This window comes from Bufo bufo, chromosome 9 (genome assembly GCF_905171765.1).
Source record: "Bufo bufo chromosome 9, aBufBuf1.1, whole genome shotgun sequence".
NCBI classification, from domain to species: domain Eukaryota; kingdom Metazoa; phylum Chordata; class Amphibia; order Anura; family Bufonidae; genus Bufo; species Bufo bufo.
The window spans coordinates 121971375-121985581 of record NC_053397.1 but is presented as its reverse complement, the minus strand read 5'-3'; the positions used below and the strand labels follow the sequence as shown (position 1 = coordinate 121985581).

The 14207-nt window shown below is 46.4% G+C and overlaps 1 protein-coding gene across 1 annotated transcript in view; it reads left to right on the top strand.

The window, feature by feature from the left end:
- Positions 1-14207, top strand: part of DDR2 (discoidin domain receptor tyrosine kinase 2) — a 1651236-nt gene that overhangs the window by 1263641 nt on the left and 373388 nt on the right. The window lies entirely within an intron of this gene.

The window sequence follows — 14207 nt, the reverse complement described above, 5'->3', positions numbered from 1 at the left end:
TAGTGCAAACAGCAGTAGCAGCACAATCAGCACCAGCCAGTAGTAATGACAGCAGGCTACTGTTCTCCCTCTTTTCTGGCAGGCACCAAAGAGGATGACATTGTGGACTGAATGGCTCACTCATAATTAGTCACAGAAGGATGATGTGGATGTCACTTCTGAGTGTGGCAAGTACCTTTTGAGGCAGGGTTCCTTCTACTTGCAGCCCTAGAGAAGCCTATCACTTGCATCACCTCTGTCTTCACTGTGGCCCTCAAAGGAGTGCCTTCTTTAGTCCTAAGAAGAGGCAACAACGCCTTGTGTGATCTGGAGGGTACCCAAGATATGCTTCCTGCATAGCTGTGGTGTTCATGGTAGTCGGGCACTTGTAACTACAGTGGTGATGGTAGGGACTGAAATACCTGTGGTGACAATGACACTTGGGGCAAATACAAAGAGTGGAATAGTGAGGGGGCAAAAGAACCCATGATGACATATTAGAGTTTTATGGCAGTGGGAGTGGAACTACTGTGTCAACCAAAAGTTGCAGATTTTGGCTAATCCTAAAAGCATTGTCCTGGCAGTCCCCTGTTATTTACCCTTTAACCCCTTAATAGAGATCTGGACTTTGCAGCAGGAGAAACACCCAGTCACAGTCTCCTGGAGTAGTCTCTGTGTTGTTGATAGGGTCAGACAAAATCATAGTCAGGAACATACCAAGGTCATGGATGGCAGAATATATTCAGTACAGTAATCAGTCTGAGGACAGGGCAGGCAGAGAAGTGTCAATATGAAGGACAGGCACCGGTCAGATCAGGCAGTGGAGGGTCATATTACAGGAATCAGGCAGAAGTCGGTACACAAGCAGACAAATGGATACAGCACACCTTTGCAAGGAACTAGCAAGCTAGATAATCTGTTGCCAAGCACTATCACATATGGGAAGGTGCCATCGACTGGTATAAATTAGAATGCGCGCTGGCCCTTTGGGTGTTAAAGGGAGCATGTGCATACACTTTACAGCAAAGGTGGATTGCTGCCTGCCAGAGAAGCCCGGACAGAAGACCAGGCACACCACAAGAAAGCTGGAGAAGACCAGCAGGTTTGGACCACAGGAAAGACACCAGAAAGGTGAGTGGTACAGCATCTGTGCCTGACCAACACTGTGGAGCAGTGGCAGGCATGGATTACTGATATAAAAGTACACCCTCTCTCCTACGCACTCTTCTTCTTTGGTTCGAACAGTTGCAGTAATCTTTTCAGCAGACCAGGGGCATCAATGTTCTCAGTGGGCTCCCAAGACCTCTCCTCGGGACCAAAACTTTTCCAGTCCACTAGGAAGAAAGTTTTACAGTACCTCTTAATCTTCACGTTTATAATACTTTTGACCTAATATTCATTTCTGGTGCCAACAGCAAAAGCAGGAACAAAACTTCTGGGGCACTGATTGGAGACAAACAGCTTGAGAAAGAACATATGCAAATAATTAGGGATACATAATGAGACAGGAAGGCAAAACTTTTAAGAGACCAGATTTAGCTGCTTTAACACCTTATAAGAACCAATGAAAGGGGGTGTCAACTTGTATGATGATACCTTGAGACTGACGTTTTTTGAAGATGTCCAGACCTGGATCCCCGGAGAAAATGAAGGTGGAGTACTGTGTTTGTGGTCTGCAGGCTTCTTCATATGAGCAAATGCCTGTAATAGAGAGTTCTTAGTTTTTTTACTTCCTTGTTCTGAGCAAAATTGACAGATGAATCAGCTGCCGGAACTCCAGAAGAGAGAGTTACTGGAAGATGAATTCATAATTGGTTACCATACACAATAAAAAAGGGGTCTTATCTGTAGCCTTGCTGGAATGGTAATAAAACTCTGCTGAAGGAAGCAGAGCAACCCAGTCGTCATGACATGCAGAGTTGAAGAGGTGCTAATAATTGACTAGAACTTGATTAATGAATTCCACCTGCCCATTGGTCAGTCGGTGGTAAGCAGAAGAAAAATCTAGTTTGATGTCCAGCAGCTTGCAGACAGCTTTCCAGAACTTGGAAGTGAACTGCATCACCTGGTCAGACATGATGAGTAGAATGCGTACAAGAAAAAACGAAAAAAATAGGTTATCCCTAAAAAATCTTCTTAGAGCTATTAAAGCCCCTGAAGAGATAGGATCAGGTGGAGGCACCAGACAGGATGCCAAATGGGTGGTAGACAGAACAGTAAAAGGAGATAGTAATGGAGGAGGCTGCTATAGCTAGTGTTAATAAACAACACTAAGGTATTGAAACAAAGAAGTGAGTACATGTGGCGACGGTGAAAAAAGAGATTGTCCTCAGACTGTAGGACAGTGCCACCTGTCAGTACTGGAACGAGTGAGCGCCAAACTCCAAAAAATGAAAGTAACAAGTATTGGTGGTTTGCTATAAGTAGACATATAGGAAATAGGTTATAGAAGATAACTGTTCCAAGTGATAGGTTCTAAAGAGCTTTTCCGGTGGTCAGAGATGTACCGTGTTGAAATTGGAAAGTAGTGATATTTCCAAATAATCAATTATAGTGTACTAAAAGAGTAAAAATGATTCACTCATTTCACTGGAGGGTCACCTCCAGGATAAGCTCAAGACACCTGGGGTGGTTCCCCCCTGGCTGGGATCGCCTGTAGAATGGTAGAGAGCCAAGGTAAGTATTTCAGGTCTGCAATCAAGTTGGATATCAGCAGCCGGATCCGTGACTTCATTTACGATCTCTTTATTAAAAAGCATATACTGCTCAACGCGTTTCAGGGGTCTCAATACCCCCTTCATCAGGAGAAAATATAAGCAAACAGACACAAAGTATGCTATAAATAGCAAATGAATAGGTGACAAATTAGCGACAAAAAGGGGGGGGGCAACGGAAGTGACCTCATCTAGGTAACTGGCCTAGATAAATACCATAAGGTTCCTAATACAATAATAATATACAGTTGCAAGAAAAAGTATGTGAACCCTTTGGAATGATATGGATTTCTGCACAAATTGGTCATAATATGTGATCTGATTTTCATCTAAGTCACAACAATAGACAATCACAGTCTGCTTAAACTAATAGCAGATAAAATGAAAAAATGCTCCGGCACTCAAGGACGTTCTGTGCAAAAAATCCCGGTCTTTATTTATTCTTCACCAAAATACAGGTACAGACAGCAACAGTGACACGAGGACCCCACTGCTCCCCACGATCTACGCGTTTCGAACGGTGTCGTTCTTACTCATGATCTAAGGTGTCTGGCGTGCACCTCGCTGAAATAAGGCCCACCCTCGGGACATCCGCCCATAAGGAGGAGTCTCAAACCAGGGTGAGTCAAAAATCAGCCCGGTGGACGCAAGACACCTGTGCAAACAGGTTCACCCGTGACATAAAAACATTTCCATACCTGAAGTGCTACAACATAATTATATAATATAATACAACAGATAAAAAGTAGCAAAATGTAATTGCTCTACTCCAAAACAAAAACCAAACTGTATAATACCAAAAAGCATGTATGCATAGGATTCGCAATTTGACAGTCCAGCAAGATATAAGTACATTAAGGTTGATCACCGGGAACGAACAAGTGGTATATATCACAGGGAAAGGCATATCAGAGGAAATATATATATATATATATATATATATATATGTGTGTGTGTCTGTATAGACACACACATATATAGCATGCACAGTAAGGTTGATGAAATTCCATGGTCCTATGTCAATAAAGCCCCACAACACCAGGTTCCCCACAAGGGGTTAAATAAATAAGCTGTTGGACTGTTCACTCTCAGCGGATTATCGCAAGGTGTGAACAGAGTTGAAGTTTATGTGCAGAGATCAATCCAACATGTTGTAATAATTATGGTGCATTTGGGCGTTACCGACAAGAACACCCCTTCCCTCAGAATATCTTCTATCCTTACATCAGTCTATTAAAAAGACGCTCTGTCTGAACTCTGTCATATTCTCCAAAGAGGCGGACTGGTCTGTAAAGGAGAACTGGACATGCTGTTTCATTATATTGTAATTTTTATGTAGCCCTAACATTATTAAAGGACTACAGGGTGTAACTAAGACAAATAATTTGTGAGTATTGTATATACTGTTTGATAACAAACCCGCAGTGTATTTAGTTGTTATTATTTATAATTTGGTCTCAGTATAATTATATTATCCTACTAACATACCATGCTTGAAACAGATATTGATATGTCAGTAGTTTTTATACATTTTTTTATATATATATTTTTTATATATATATATATATATATATATATATATTTCTCAATATTGTCCGTTGCTACCACTATAGTCTTCCCCTCATTATCTCCATGTTCCTGTACACATTTTTATATATATCATTCCGATATTTCAATGTTATCACCGTCTATCCAGATATAATTCTGGGAGTTGTTATATAGGGAAAATGGAGAAAGGAGGGGGAGAGGAAAAAATAATAAAATAAAGAAAAAATAGCAACATACAATATATCCGTCTTTGCATTCACCAATTGATATAGTAAGTTCCCATATGTGCTGGAACACATCAGTTGATTATAATACCCGGCATCACAATTATGACATCACAACATCGGTCTCTCCGATACCTATGACCCAACTGCTTTATGACTACTATGTGATTCGGACATGTATATTATCATGAGAATGTCTCTTATGGCCCATTCAAGAGACCGACGGTGGGCCTTATTTCAGCGAGGTGCACGCCAGACACCTTAGATCATGAGTAAGAACGACACCGTTCGAAACGCGTAGATCGTGGGAAGCAGTGGGGTCCTCGTGTCACTGTTGCTGTCTGTACCTGTATTTTGGTGAAGAATAAATAAAGACCGGGATTTTTTGCACAGAACGTCCTTGAGTGCCGGAGCATTTTTTCATTTTATCTACTTACCGCTGGACTGGCTTGAGTCCGCCCCGTGCAACATCGCATAGGATCTGAAGGTGAGCTGGCTGTAACCTTTTTCTATTAAACTAATAGCACACAAAGAATTAAATGTTACCATATTTTTATTGAACACACCATGTAAACATTCACAGTGCAGGTGGAAAAAGTATGTGAACCCTTGGATTTAATAACTGGTTGAACCTCTTTTGGCAGCAATAACTTCAACCAAACATTTCCTGTAGTTGCAGATCAGACGTGCACAACTGTCAGGAGTAATTCTTGACCATTCCTCTTTACAGAACTGTTTCAGTTCAGCAATATTCTTGGGATGTCTGGTGTGAATCGCTTTCTTGAGGTCATGCCACAGCATCTCAATCGGGTTTAGGTCAGGACTCTGACTGGGCCACTCCAGAAGGCGTGTTTTCTTCTGTTTAAGCCATTCTGTTGTTGATTTACTTCTATGCTTTGGGTCGTTGTCTTGTTGCAACACCCATCTTCTGTTGAGCTTCAGCTGGTGGACAGATAGCCTTAAGTTCTCCTGAAAAATGTCTTGATGAACTTGGGAATTCATTTTTCCTTCGATGATAGCAATCCGTCCAGGCCCTGATGCAGCAAATCAGCCCCAAACCATGATGTCCCCACCACAGTTGGGATGAGGTTTTGATGTTGGTGTGCTGTGCCTCTTTTTCTCCACACATAGTGTTGTGTGTTTCTTCCAAACAACTCAACTTTGGTTTCATCTGTCCACAGAATATTTTGCCAGTACTGCTGTGGAACATCCAGGTGCTCTTGTGCAAACTGTAAATGTGCAGCAATGTTTTTTGTGGACAGCAGTGGCTTCCTCTGTGGTATCCTCCCATGAAATCCATTCTTGTTTAGTATTTTACATATCGTAGATTCGCTAAGGGCTCTTTCACACCTGCGTTCTTGTCTTCCGGCATAGAGTTCCGTCGTCGGGTGCTCTATGCCGGAAGAATCCTGATCAGGATTATCCCCATGCATTCTGAATGGAGTGAAATCTGTTCAGGATGCATCAGGATGTCTTCAGTTCCGGAACGGAACGTTTTTTGGCCGGAGAAAATACCGCAGCATGCTGCGCTTTTTGCTCCGGCCAAAAATCCGGAACACTTGCCGCAATGCCGGATCCGGAATTAATGCCCATTGAAAGGCATTGATCCGGATCCGGCCTTAAGCTAAACGTCATTTCGGCGCATTGCCGGAGCCGACATTTAGCTTTTTCTGAATGGTTACCATGGCTGTCGGGACGCTAAAGTCCTGGCAGCCATGGTAAAGTGTAGTGGGGAGCGGGGGAGCAGCATACTTACCGTCCGTGCGGCTCCCGGGGCGCTCCAGAGTGACGTCAGGGCGCCCCAAGCGCATGGATCATGTGATCGCATTGGACACGTCATCCATGCGCATGGGGCGCTCTGACGTCATTCTGGAGCGCCCCGGGAGCCGCACGGACTGTAAGTATACTGCTCCCCCGCTCCCCGCTCCTACTATGGCAACCAGGACTTTAATAGCGTCCTGGCTGCCATAGTAACACTGAAAGCATTTTGAAGACGGTTCCGTCTTCAAATGCTTTCAGTACACTTGCGTTTTTCCGGATCCGGAGTGTAATTCCGGCAAGTGGAGTACATGCCGGATCCGGACAACGCAAGTGTGAAAGAGCCCTAACAGGGATGTTAGCATATGCCAGAGACTTTTGTAAGTCTTTAGCTGACACTCTAGGATTCTTCTTCACCTCATTGAGCAGTCTGCGCTGTGCTCTTGCAGTCATCTTTACAGGATGGCCACTCCTAGGGAGAGTAGCAGCAGTGCTGAACTTTCTCCATTTATAGACAATTTGTCCTACCGTAGACTGATGGACAGCAAGGCTTTTGGAGCTACTTTTATAAGCCTTTCCAGCTTTATGCCAGTCAACAATTCTTAATCGTAGGTCTTCTGAGAGCTCTTTTGTGCGAGGCATCATTCACATCAGGCAATGCTTCTTGTGAAAAGCAAACCCAGAAATGGTGTGTGTTTTTTATAGGGCAGCTGTAACCAACACCTCCAATCTCATCTCATTGATTGGACTCCAGTTGGCTGACACCTCACTCCAATTAGCTCTTGGAGATGCCATTAGTCTAGGGGTTCACATACTTTTTCCACCTGCACTGTGAATGTTTACATGGTGTGTTCAATAAAAACATGGTAACATTTAATTCTTTGTGTGTTATTACTTTAAGCAGACTGTGATTGTCTATTGTTGTGACTTAGATGAAGATCAGATCATGTTTTATGACCAATTTGTGCAGAAATCCATATCATTCCAAAGGGTTCACATACTTTTTCAAGACACACATACGGCTATACTAGTGCTTATACTGTACTTTACCTAATATATATAAAATTCCATAATTTGTATATGTTATGTGCCGAGAAATGGCACCGAAGGTTCCGGAGGCCGGTGGAACGCATCGGCGCAAGTGTGCGTTCCACCAAACCCCGGAAATGACGTCCATATGTGCAGAGACTGATGACAGTGATCTAGGGGCAGTACAGGAATGCATCTATAAAAGCGTGCGCTCCACTGAGCCTGGATGTGAAGTTCACTGGGAGGTAACTGGCTGAAGTGGAACACATCGTAGCTCATGTGCGCTCCACTCTACACCAGCTGACCGACCGGAACTAGGGGGCGGTGTTAGGCTACAACAATCCGGAGTATATGCTTATAGCATATGAATATATATCAATAGGAGAGTGTATTTAACTTAAAAATCCAGAACATCTCTTTTCTGCATAATGTCTAGAAGGAGGAAGGGACCCATTCTAAAGGTGTAACTCGTAGTGAAGAAGGATCTCCATTATGACGGTGAGTATAATGTCTGGACACACTATGTGTGCAAACCTTGCATCGTATGTTTGAGCGATGCTCGTTCATCCGTTCCCTCAGGGATTGCAAGGACAATGAACTAAATATACAATATTGGTGGTACTACAGTTAATTTTGTGCCGTAGGGAAATGGGTTCTCTGAGGGAAGGTAGGACAACCTGTTTGCAGGAATCAATAATGTCACAGCACTTGCATCTTTTAATACTGCATTTATTGGAGCCTAGTTGTAGAAGGCTCTTATTGGGTTTGGGTATTGAACCATTGCCTTCACTAGATACTTTAGGACAGGAAGGAGCCAAGATATTTTTTAAAGTCTGGGCCCTTCTGAAAGTTAGCTTTGGGGTTTTTGAAATGGTTCTACCTATAATAGGACGTTTTAAGAGAATGTTCCAATGTTTATCTATTATTTTTCTTATGTCACCATGGCGTGAGTTGTAACGGGTAATAAAATTCACATTGGGACATTTGGAATTGTTTTGCTCTTTTTCTATTTCCCTGCCACCACCAGGTTCTTCTTCCCCTGCTCTATTGGTATGTCGCCATTTCTGTTATAGGAACCATATAGCTAATATACCTGTCTGGTTTTCTTGCTATGCTCTTCATGCACTGGTCACTTTTATGGCATACATGTCATTGCATTTGCACTTTATATGTATATGACTAGAGTTGAGCGAACACCTGGATGTTCGGGTTCGAGAAGTTCGGCCGAACTTCCCGGAAATGTTCGGGTTCGGGATCCGAATCCGACCCGAACTTCGCCCGAACCCGAACCCCATTGAAGTCAATGGGGACCCGAACTTTTCGGCACTAAAAAGGCTGTAAAACAGCACAGTAAAGGGCTAGAGGGCTGCAAAAGGCAGCAAAATGTAGTAAAATCCCCTGCAAACAAATGTGGATAGGGAAATGAATAAAAATAAAAATAAAATAAATAAAAATGAACCAATATCAATTGGAGAGAGGTCCCATAGCAGAGAATCTGGCTTCATGTCAGCAGAGAATCAGTCTTCATGTTATAGCAGAGAATCATGCTTCACATCACCCATCACTGGAACAGTCCATTGTCAGATATCTAGGCCCAGGCACCCAGGCAGAGGAGAGAGGTCCCATAGCAGAGAATCTGGCTTCATGTCAGCAGAGAATCATTCTTCATGTCATAGCAGAGAATCATGCTTCACGTCACCCACCACTGGAACAGTTCATTGTCAGATATTTAGGCCCAGGCACCCAGGCAGAGGAGAGAGGTCCCATAGCAGAGAATCTGGCTTCATGTCAGCAGAGAATCAGTCTTCATGTCATAGCAGAGAATCATGCTTCACGTCACCCACCACTGGAACAGTTCATTGTCAGATATTTAGGCCCAGGCACCCAGGCAGAGGAGAGAGGTCCCATAGCAGAGAATCAGTCTTCATGTCATAGCAAAGAATCAGGCTTCACGTCCCCCACCACTGGAACAGTCCATTGTCAGATATTTAGGCCCCGGCACCCAGGCAGAGGAGAGAGGTCCCATAACAGAGATTCAGGCTTCATGTCAGCAGAGAATCAGTCTTCATGTCATAGCAGAGAATCATGCTTCACATCACCCAACATTGGAACAGTCCATTGTCATATAATTTAGGCCCCGGCACCCAGACAGAGGAGAGAGGTCCCATAACATAGAATCTGGCTTCATGTCAGCGACTCAGCAGAGAATCAGTCTTCATGTCATAGCAGAGAATCAGGCTTCATGTCACCCTCCACTGGAACAGGCCACTGTCAGATATTTTTAGGCCCCGGCACCCAGACAGAGGAGAGGTTCATTCAACTTTGGGTTGCCCTGCAATATAATGGTAAAATAAAAATAAAAATAGGATTGAATGAGGAAGTTCCCTGGAGTACAATAATATATGGTTAAGGGGAGGTAGTTAATGTCTAATCTGCACAAGGGATGGACAGGTCCTGTGGGATCCATGCCTGGTTCATTTTTATGAACGTCAGCTTGTCCACATTGGCTGTAGACAGGCGGCTTCGTTTGTCTGTAATGACGCCCCCTGCCGTGCTGAATACACGTTCAGACAAAACGCTGGCCGCTGGGCAGGCCAGCACCTCCAAGGCATAAAAGGCTAGCTCTGGCCACGTGGACAATTTGGAGACCCAGAAGTTGAATGGGGCCGAACCATCAGTCAGTACGTGGAGGGGTGTGCACACGTACTGTTCCACCATGTTAGTGAAATGTTGCTTCCTGCTAACACGTTCCGTATCAGGTGGTGGTGCAGTTAGCTGTGGCGTGGTGACAAAACTTTTCCACATCTCTGCCATGCTAACCCTGCCCTCAGAGGAGCTGGCCGTGGCACAGCTGCGTTGGGGACCTCTTGCTCCTCCTCTGCCTTCTCCTTGGGCTTCCACTTGTTCCCCTGTGACATTTGGGAATGCTCTCAGTAGCGTGTCTACCAACGTGCGCTTGTACTCGCGCATCTTCCTATCACGCTCCAGTGTAGGAAGTAAGGTGGGCACATTGTCTTTGTACCGGGGATCCAGCAGGGTGGCAACCCAGTAGTCCGCACACGTTAAAATGTGGGCAACTCTGCTGTCGTTGCGCAGGCACTGCAGCATGTAGTCGCTCATGTGTGCCCGGCAGTCCAGAGGTAAGGACAAGCTGTCCTCTGTGGGAGGCGTATCGTCATCGTCCTGCGTTTTCCCCCAGCCACGCACCAGTGATGGGCCCGAGCTGCGTTGGGTGCCACCCCGCTGTGAACATGCTTCATCCTCATCCTCCTCTACCTACTCCTCATCCTCGTTCTCCTCGTCCTCCAGTAGTGGGCCCTGTCTGGCCACATTTGTACCTGGACTCTGCTGTTGCAAAAAACCTCCCTCTGAGTCACTTCGAAGAGACTGGCCTGAAAGTGCTAAAAATGACCCCTCTTCCTCCTCCTCCTCCTGGGCCACCTCCTCTTCCATCATCGCCCTAAGTGTTTTCTCAAGGAGACATAGAAGTGGTATTGTAACGCTGATAACGGCATCATCGCCACTGGCCATGTTGGTGGAGTACTCGAAACAGCGCAACAGGGCACACAGGTCTCCCATGGAGGCCCAGTCATTGGTGGTGAAGTGGTGCTGTTCCACAGTGCGACTGACCCGTGCGTGCTGCAGCTGAAACTCCACTATGGCCTGCTGCTGCTCGCACAGTCTGTCCAGCATGTGCAAGGTGGAGTTCCACCTGGTGGGCACGTCGCATATGAGGCGGTAAGCGGGAAGGCCGAAGTTACGCTGTAGCGCAGACAGGCGAGCAGCGGCAGGATGTGAACGCCGGAAGCGCGAACAGACGGCCCGCACTTTATGCAGCAGCTCTGACATGTCGGGGTAGTTGTGAATGAACTTCTGCACCACCAAATTCAGCACATTCGCCAGGCAAGGGATGTGTCACGAGGGTGTCAAGAGCCACGACTGACTCCGTTATACCCTGGGTCAGGAAGTCGCAGCGGGTGGCTGCGCGCTCTATGTAGTAAGATTGTGCTGTTTCTTTATGGTAGCTTTCTGGGTTTGCCTTGCAACCCTTTTTGGCTCACTCAGGGATCCGTAGCTCCTTCTCCTCAGCTGTTTCTTGTCCAGCACTCCCAACCTCCTTATATTCCCCTCTCACACTTCTCTGGTTGCCAGATATAGAGCTTCCTGCCTGGACTTCTATACTGACCCACTGGAGCTGTGTAACTGTGTTCCCTGGTTGTTGTTCCAGAACGTTACCCTCCGGATCCCTGTTGGGCCTTGGTGGTCTGCTGTTGTCGCCGACCTGGGATTATATGTTTGTCTGTATTTTCTGTCCTCTCCTTGGTGTTTTCCTCTTAGTGTCAGTAGTGCGGACTAGTGATCCCACCGCCCCGTTCACTACATAGGGCTCATCTTAGGGAAAGCCAGGGTTTAGGCACGTGACCGGCGTACGGGTGAGGAACCCGTCTAGGTACATCAGGGCAGTCAGGTGCCAGCCGCAAGGTGAGTCAGGGGTCACCACCTTTCCCTCTCCCTTGGACAGGGCCTTCCCATTTCCCTCCCTTTGCATGACGCCGGTCATTACAGGATGTGCTTCAAACCGGCTAGTCCCAGAGCTGCAACGAGATTTCGCCCATTATCGCACACCACCAGGCCGGGCTTGAGGCTCACCGGCAGCAACCACTCGTCGGTCTGTTGTTCTATACCCCCCCACAACTCCTGTGCGGTGTGGGACCTGTCCCCCAAACATATGAGTTTCAGAATGGCCTGCTGACGTTTACCCCAAGCTGTGCTGTAGTTGGTGGTGAAGGTGTGTGGCTGACTGGATGAGCAGGTGGAAGAAGAGGAGGAGGAAGATGAGTAGGAGGAGGAGGAGACAGGAGGCAAAGAATGTTGCCCTGCGATCCTTGGCGGCGGAAGGACGTGCGCCAAACAGCTCTCCGCCTGGGGCCCAGCCGCCACTACATTTACCCAGTGTGCAGTTAGGGAGATATAGCGTCCCTGGCCGTGCTTACTGGTCCACGTATCTGTGGTTAGGTGGACCTTGCCACAGATGGCGTTGCGCAGTGCACACTTGATTTTATCGGATACTTGGTTGTGCAGGGAAGGCACGGCTCTCTTGGAGAAGTAGTGGCGGCTGGGAACAACATACTGTGGGACAGCAAGCAAGCGACATGAGCTGTTTGAAGCTGTCTGTGTCCACCAGCCTAAATGACAGCATTTCATAGGTCAGTAGTTTAGAAATGCTGGCATTCAGGGCCAGGGATCGAGGGTGGCTAGGTGGGAATTTACGCTTTCTCTCAAATGTTTGTGAGATGGAGAGCTGAACGCTGCCGTGTGACATGGTTGATATGCTTGGTGACGGAGGTGGTGGTGTTAGTGGTACATCCCATGTTTGCTGGGCGGCAGGTGCCAACGTTCCTCCAGAGGCGGAGGAAGAGGCCGAGGCGTCAGCAGCAGAAGAGGTAGCAGGGGGAGCCTGAGTGACTTCCTTGTTTTTAAGGTGTTTACTCCACTGCAGTTCATGCTTTGCATGCAGGTGCCTGGTCATGCAGGTTGTGCTAAGGTTCAGATTGTTAATGCCTCGCTTCAGGCTCTGATGGCACAGCGTGCAAACCACTCGGGTCAGCACATTGTTTGAAGAAGTGCCATGCCAGGGAACTCCTTAAAGCTGCCTTTGGGGTGCTCGGTCCCAGATGGCGGCGGTCAGTAGCAGGCGGAGTCTCTTGGCGGCGGGTGTTCTGCTTTTGCCCACTGCTCCCTCTTTTGCTACGCTGCTGGCTCGGTCTCACCACTGCCTCTTCCTCCGAACTGTGAAAGTCAGTGGCACGACCTTCATTCCATGTGGGGTCTAGGACCTCATCGTCCCCTGCATCGTCTTCCACCCAGTCTTGATCCCTGACCTCCTGTTCAGTCTGCACACTGCAGAAAGACGCAACAGTTGGCACCTGTGTTTCGTCATCATCAGAGACGTGCTGAGGTGGTATTCCCATGTCCTCATCATCAGGAAACATAAGTGGTTGTGCGTTAGTGCATTCTATCTCTTCCACCCCTGGGGAAGGGCTAGGTGGATGCCCTTGGGAAACCCTGGTAGCAGAGTCTTCAAACAGCATAAGAGACTGCTGCATAACTTGAGGCTCAGACAGTTTCCCTGATATGCATGGGGGTGATGTGACAGACTAATGGGCTTGGTTTTCATGCGCCATCTGTGCGCTTTCTGCAGAAGACTGGGTGGGAGATAATGTGAACGTGCTGGATCCACTGTCGGCCACCCAATTGACTAATGCCTGTACCTGCTCAGGCCTTACCATCCTTAGAACGGCATTGGGCCCCACCAAATATCGCTGTAAATTCTGCTGGCTACTGGGACCCGAGGTAGTTGGTTCACTAGGACATGTGGCTGTGGCAGAACGGCCACGTCCTCTCCCAGCACCAGGAGGTCCACTAACACTAACACCACCACGACCATGTCCGCGTCCCTTACTAGATGTTTTCCTCATTGTTACCGTTTACCACAATAAGAAAAATATTATTTGGCCCAATGTATTGAATTCAAATTCAGGCCTTTTTTTACAGACACCTAACACTATCTGACTATCTATTTAGGTACCGTATTACACTAATACAGGCACAGCAGTAATGACAGATTTAGCTGAATATAAATTTGAGGCCTATTATTTAGGCGCTGGGTGATAGGTATACGTTTACGGACAGAATTAGACTTGGATATGCACAGTAGCGTGTGTGTGAAGTTATTGAGAATGACCCTATCAGCACCTTGAATCTAATATACCCTTTTAGGGATAGATTTAAAGTAGGCCTGATACAGCAGAAACCACTAATTTAGGAAATTGCTAGGTTGGGAATTGTATTTCAAACCAGAACAAAAACTGTGCTTTGACGGACACAATATAACTTAACCAGCTACAGCAATAGCCAGAGATTTAGCTGAATATAAATTTGAGGCCTATTATTT